We start from the raw sequence: 7,271 nt of genomic DNA on the forward strand, positions 1-7,271 counted from the left end.
TGCCCAGGTGAGCAAGACCTGTTGTTTCTGGTTCTGTTTCTTATTTTGTTTGTTTATTTGTTTGGTTGGCTGTTTGGTTTGTATTGAAAGAGAGAGAGGGGGGGAGAGCAAAAAGCATAAAGTTGGGTGGATAAGGAATGGGAAGGATCTGGGAGGAGTTGGGGAAGGGGTAAAATATGATCAAAATATATTGTATAAAAATTAATAAAAACTAAGCAAAGAATTAGAATAAAAAAAAAACAAATAGATCTGAGTGCATGGTATGCAGAACATTAACTCTACTAATCCAAAATGTCCCGAGAGAGGTGTTCTCAAATCCGGTCTGGGTCTCGTTCTAAAGTTTGAAATCTTCCAAGCAACTTTCCAAATCCATGCTTTTGATCGAGCTCACTTCCCAGAATTTGGTGCTAGCCTTTTCCAATTACAAAATATGAATCAGTATCATAGTTGATGATTCTGAAAACTAAAACTTAATATGATGCTTTGTACTTAGAGAAATGAGAGTGCTGTGAACTGCTCTTCTGATTCACCATGAATTCAGCAGGAAGTAATTAGATTTCCTCTGAAAGAGAGAACACACATCTCACATCACACATGCTAGCGCGTGCGCACACACACACACACACACACACACACACATGACCCGTGGATTCCAGTGCCAGGAGCTACTTCAAATGTTCTTGTTTTTGAAGAGAATATGTTCTGACCCTATTTCTGAAAGACTTAGCATATGTAGCTTGGATTTATTTTCCATTTGCTAATTACCAGTTCCTTGTCAGCAGAATTTATCATTATTATTATTATTATTATTGGTGACTGAATCATCCTTTTCCACAAAATCTATTTTCCAGGCTCATCCGTCTGATGGCTGGCTCACGGTCCACTCATGAGTGCCAACACAAGCCTTTCAGAAGAGTCTTTTCTGCATTTCCCTGTCAAATCCTTTTGCTATCCAAGCTGAGACCAAACGTCTTCTTTGAACAACTGCCTGCTTTTACATTTTGCTGCGCTGACATTTGTCTTATTTTCAAACCAAAACATTTTTCCCATTCTTGTGAGACCAGGTCAGATACACTTAATAAGACATCATGGAAAGAACAGACTTGGCTATAGTCTGGTGTCTTCCAGGATGAACCTGTGAACTCTGAATCTTGCAAATAAATGGATTGCCAGGAAAGTTTTGAAGACCTACACCCTCCCTGTACTCATAAAATAATATGGCAAGGGAAATTCTAATCAATATTCTACCATAGAGCCACTGCAAATATGTACTTGATTTTTTAAATTAAAAGCTTTTTCATTTTAGGGTCTAGTTAAGAGAACTTGCTGGTCTTCCAGAAGGTCCAATTCCATTTCCTGGCATTTACATCAGGCAACAGCATACTCCAGTTCCAGGGAATCTAATACTCTCTTTTGGATTTCATGAGCACCCACACTCACATGCATGCACCTCTTCCATATTGACATAATTTAAAATGAATGTTAAAATGTGCAGATTAAATTTTTTACACTTTGAAATAAATTCTAACAGTACTGTAAAACACTATCCACGTGTGTCTTAGGGTTTCCATTGCTGTAACAAAACACTATGATAAAAAAAGCAAGTTAGGGACGAAAGGGTTAATTGACCTTACACTTCATTACTGTTCATCACCCAAGGAAGCCAGGGAAGGAACTCAAACACAGCAGGAACCTGAAGGCAGGAGTGGATGCAGAGGCAGTGGAGGGTTGCTGCTTACTGGCTTGCTTCACGTGGCTTGAATCAGCCTATAATCTTATAGAACCCAGGACCACCAGCCCAGGTATGGCATCACCCACAATGGGCTGGGCCTTCCCCCATTGATCCCTCTGTAACAGCCCTGGATCTCCTGGAATGCACTCAGTAGACAGGCTGGACTCGAACTCACAGAGATCCACCTGCCTCTGCCTCTGCCTCCTAAGCACTGAGATTAAAGGTGTGAGCCACCACTGCTCCACTTAAAAAAAAAAAAAAAAAACACTTTTGACAATTTTATGCATCTGTAAGTATAGACTTTTAGTTGTCTGTCAATTTGAAAAATTTATTCTTAAAGAAAAATCTCTATTCTTGAAATGGCTAAGTGGGTAGAACAATTTCTGGGTAAAGCCTGGTGTTCTGAGTCCAGTCCACAGAATCCATGTAAACATAAAGGTAGGACGAAAGAACCAACTATGCAGAATTGCCCTCTGGCCACCACATGCCCTGCCCTACAATAATAAACAAACATTGAAAAAGAATAGCTTCTCTCTTCCATGTTTCTCTGATTGAAATTTTGAAATAGTTCTTTATTTGTGAGCAAATTCATGTTGGGGGAGGGGTGTGTGATGAGATCAGATTCTTATTTCCTTCACAGGTAAGAGAGTTCCTGGGAGATGGGGTAACTCTAACAGTGATCCCAATAAACAGGACAGATCAGATTTCTGCTTCAGTGAGAAGGCAGGCATTTTCCCTTTCTTTGGAACTGCAGCATAAAGAGCTAAGTAGAAGTATGTTTCAGCGGTTGGGTGTGGTAGCACATACCTTCAATCCCAGCACTCAGAAGACAAAGACAGGCAGATCTCTATGAGCTCAAGTCCAGCCTGGTCTATTTAGCTAGTTCAAGACAAGTTTGAACTACATAGTAAAACCCTGTCTCAAAATCAACCAACCAACCAACCAACCAACCAATCAATCCATCAAGCAATAAAAGTATGTTTTGGGGTTAACACACTCTATACAAAGGATGGTAGCCTAAACCTCTCTATAACATATATTAAGAAAAATATTACATGTAATGTATTTATATTATTTAATATTATATTTAATCATAATCTTTCTATAAAATTAATAGCTATAATATATAAACATATAACAATATATAACTATTAGTAATTATATACTCTATATTACATTATATGATATATATGTTGGCTGTTTTTGTCACTCAAGTGGTGTGAACTCCCTTTGTAAACTTTGTATACTTTGTAAACCTTCCAGTCAGGAAAGTGATCAGACCCCTGCCACTTTCCCTGCCAGATCCACAGTGGATCTCCAGAAACCAGGCTTTTCTCCAGACCTCCCCAGCTCTCATAACAGTGTTTCCAGCCTCTGTAACTGCAACAAAAGTTATCTCCAGGCCCTCAATAGGACCCTTCCCAGATTATGCTAATTTTAGGTGAAAACTCTGAACAAAAGCTACCAATCCCTGGACATCCCACAGAAATTCACCAATCCCTGAACAGGAAAACCCACCAATCCCTGAACAGGAAAACTCACCAATCCCTGCACTCTCACAAGCCCAGGACTTGAAATCCTACCAATCCTCACCCTGGAAATCTCAACGCTAGAAAGCTCTGCCCTCTAAGAAATCCTATATAAGACCTGCCCTTTGCCAATTCCCTGTTGTCCACTCCCTTCAGGGAGCAGAGGCAGCTCCTGGATTTTTTCCTCGTTGCTGTGGACTCTCCATTAAATGTCTTTATGAGATCTGCTGTGTGGTATGACTCATCAGAAGAAACCAAGAAGCAATGGAGAGAAAGGACTAAGGAGCTGGGCAGAGGCTGCTGAGCTCCTCAGCTCAGCTGGGGATACCTTCCCTGGGAGGTACAACATCTCTGCTGAGGAAGCTTCCTCTCTGCACTATGAAGTGCCTGGGCTATCCTGTCTCAGGATGCCTTTCCATCAGGACACTGTCCCACCTCCAAGCTGTGTGGTTCCTGGGCTTCCAAGTTTCAGGACACATTTCCATCCAAGTAAGAAGGCCAACAAAATAATTATTAAAAATTATATTAGCATATTTAATTATATAGTTTAATATGATATCTTACATGTAATGTATTATATGTATTAAATATACACACACATATATATGTATATTTATATGTTTATGCCTATGTGTATGAGTTTTTTTTACTATGTTTTGCCCACAAAAATGTGTCTAATCTCCTGGGCTTATAGTTACAGATAACTAACTGTTAATGGTTCCAGGTGTGATGGTTTGTAAATGCTTGGCCCAGGGAGTGGCATTATTAGAAGATGTGGCCTTGTTGGAATAGGCATGTTACTGTGAACATGGGCTTAAGACCCTCATCCTGGCTGCCTGGAAGTCAGTCTTTTCTAGGAGCCTTCAGATGAAGATGTGGTACTCTCAGCTCCTCCTGCACCATGCCTGCCTGGATGTTGCCATGCTCCTGCCTTGAAGATAATGGCCTGAACTTCTGAACCTGCAAGTCAGTCCCAATTAAATGCTGTCCTTATAAGAGTTACCTTGGTTATGGTGTCTGTTTACACTAGTAAAACCCTAACTAAGACACCTGGGGATACTCAGAATCAAACTTGGGTCCCCTGGAAGAGGAGCCAGTGTTCTTAACCACTGAGCTATCTCTCAAGTCCCATGGACTTCTCTCTTAAAGAACAGCTGTGTATGTCCACAGCTTGCTTGCTATCTCCATTTGCTGTTACTTTGCTGTCCTGATTTAGCCATGTCCAAAACAACTCTTGGTAACCACGTGTCCAAAGTATTCATTTTCAGTGGTCTTCCTTCCCTATACTGCTTACGGCTCCACTGTTAACCCATTTGTTTTGACCAGAAATCATGAAGTTATCCTTCACTCCTCTCTCTCCCTCCCTTTCTCTCTCCCCCCTCCCTTCCTCCCTCTCTCCCTCTCTCCACCATCAGCTTTCTGCTATACTAAGATCCAAATCCAGCCACTTCTCACTGGCTCTTCTGCTCACTTCATCAGCATCATCTCATTGGAAGCTTACAATAATACACACGGTTCATCTGCTACCGTGTGCCCTTTCTCCACAAATGTCCCATTAATGCTTGCATGAACATAAAAATATAAACCCCATGGATTTTTGCACAGCTACGTTTAGTCACTGTTCTAAGAACAATGTGTTGTTCACTATACTTAGTGTGACAATTTATAGGTGGTAGGAATACGTTCTATTTTATTGCGTACTGCACAAATCTAGAAAAGCCATTCACATTTTAAAATGCACTGCAATGTTCAATAAACATTTATTTTTGTAAATAGTAAATCTACCCAGAAAAGACTGTGATACCAGGAATCAAACACGGGCTTCATACATGCTAGCAAAGTCTCACATAGCCAAGGCTAGCTTTGAACTATATCTCTAGCCCAAAGCTCCTGGTTTTGACTGGGTCCATTTTGAATTGAATTTCTAGAAAGAATTTGCAACTGGAAGAACCCTGATATATTACGGAGCTAAATCTCAAGCAGCAAATACAGTAAATCTGTTAGCATCTGACAGCCTACTTCACTAGGCCTTGTGGCATTTGGGAAGCTTATGAATTACTCTATGTGGAAGTACATGTGGACTTCAACATAACTATATAAGTGTGTTACAACTATGAGAACAACAGAGACCAAGAAGCTATTACTTTTATGTAGTCAGAAAATCACTTGAATATCATTTCAGCACTCAGGATGTGAAACCATTAAGATCCGGAGTTCAAAACTAGCCTCAGCCATGTGAAACTTTGTCTTAAAACACACATAAGACAGTCATAGTAGCTGCCTGAAACTCCCCTACAAGGAGCAGGACACAACTGGTATCCTGGGGTAAATGTGTGAGAGGATTCTGGGAAGCACTTATTCAGTTTTAAAATAAGATCATGAAATGAGGGCCAGGGGTAAAAACACAAGCCCAGACTTCATCCTTTGATAGCAGGGGCCAAGAAAATGTCAATTTCTCATCAAAGTCTCCCAGATACTTTCAGTGGCACAGTTAGGACCAGAAACCAAAGCCTCTTGGCTCCAAACCCCACAAGACCTTCCAGTGTACGAATGTGCAATTTCTCCTGTCTGGTGTTTTTTGTTTTTCTCTTTGCTTTTCCTTTCTCTGACTTTTTGAAGATAAATTGTAGTTTGAGAGATCAACTATGAGATTTTCATTTCAGTACTTGACTGATGGAAACTCTGTAGACAAAGAAAGGAGGGAACAAAGTCTCATTCCAGTATTCCAGGTTTTTTCCTGCCCAGAAAACCTCAAGAGTTCAAGGCACTGGCTGCCATCTGTGCTTCAAAGGCCCAAAACATTTTCTTCCAGAGTCCTTTGGCTCTGAGGTCTTTAAATTACATTGGTCTTGAGTTAATTCCTAAAGGCCTTTCATAAACAGTGAACTCTGTAATAAAAGAAAAAAAAAAAAAAAAAAAAAAAGAAAAGGATGAAAGTCAACTCTCAAAGTACAAGGGAAAAGAAAAGAAAGCATCCACTTAAGTGTGTGTGGAACTTGAGAAATGCATTAGTCAGGGGCGGTTGACTGAGTAGGAACCATTAGGTGAAGAGCTGGGGTCTACTCATCAGAGAGCTATTTACAGAAAGACCAGCCCTTGGTGAAAGTGTAAAAGTGGTACCATCTTTGGTACCTCTAATCTGTCCCTCTGTGACCTCCCTGTAGCTATCACTGGTTTGTTCTCCTATATTTTCACTATTGGCTCTCAATCTCTTCACAGCCTTTGAAATGAGAGAAATGTCAAGTTGGCAGTTATACGGAGATCTGAAGCTCTGAAACTTTACTACTGAGTCATTTGACTCTGCTGTGGGGGAATGTCTCATCCCAGGTCGGAGGTCAGCCCATGCTGTGGTTTCGATATGATTTGTACTGGAAAGGTTTATGTGTTGGAACCCTGGTGTGGTGAGGAAAAGGTGGAAACTTTTAAGATGCAGGCATTAGGCGGTTGGAGGTGCTGGTCTCGAAAAGTCCCTAGCCTCGGTGTTTTCTTTTAGCAACTTAGGTTTTTCGAGACAGGGTTTCTCTGTATAGCCCTGGTTGTCCTGTAACTCACACTGTAGACCAGGCTGGCCTCGAACGCAGAAATCCACCTGTCTCTGCCTCCCAAGTGCTGGGATTAAAGGCGTTTGCCACCAATGCCAGGCTTCTTTTAGCAACTTAAAACAGACTTGTATTTAGGCAGGCTCTGACTTACAAACAGGCTCCACCTTTGGTCGCAGTTCCTGTTGTCCTGATAAAACAGTCTGCCAAAGCAACCTAAAGAAGGAAGGGCTGCTTTTAACTCGTAGTTCAATATAGTTCCCATCATGCTGGGAAGCTCAAAGCAGCTTTCACATCGTGTCCATAATCAAGAAGAGAGAGCAGAATGGAATGGCCAGGACCCAGTTCCTATATGGGGGCGAGGACTGATATGCATGTTTGATACCACAGAAGGCACAGCTAAATGACCGCCAAAAAGATTAATGAATTAAATAGATACCTCCACAAAACCAGGCCCAATTATAAATAAGA

Source organism: Arvicanthis niloticus, chromosome 2, assembly GCF_011762505.2.
Source record: "Arvicanthis niloticus isolate mArvNil1 chromosome 2, mArvNil1.pat.X, whole genome shotgun sequence".
NCBI lineage: Eukaryota > Metazoa > Chordata > Mammalia > Rodentia > Muridae > Arvicanthis > Arvicanthis niloticus.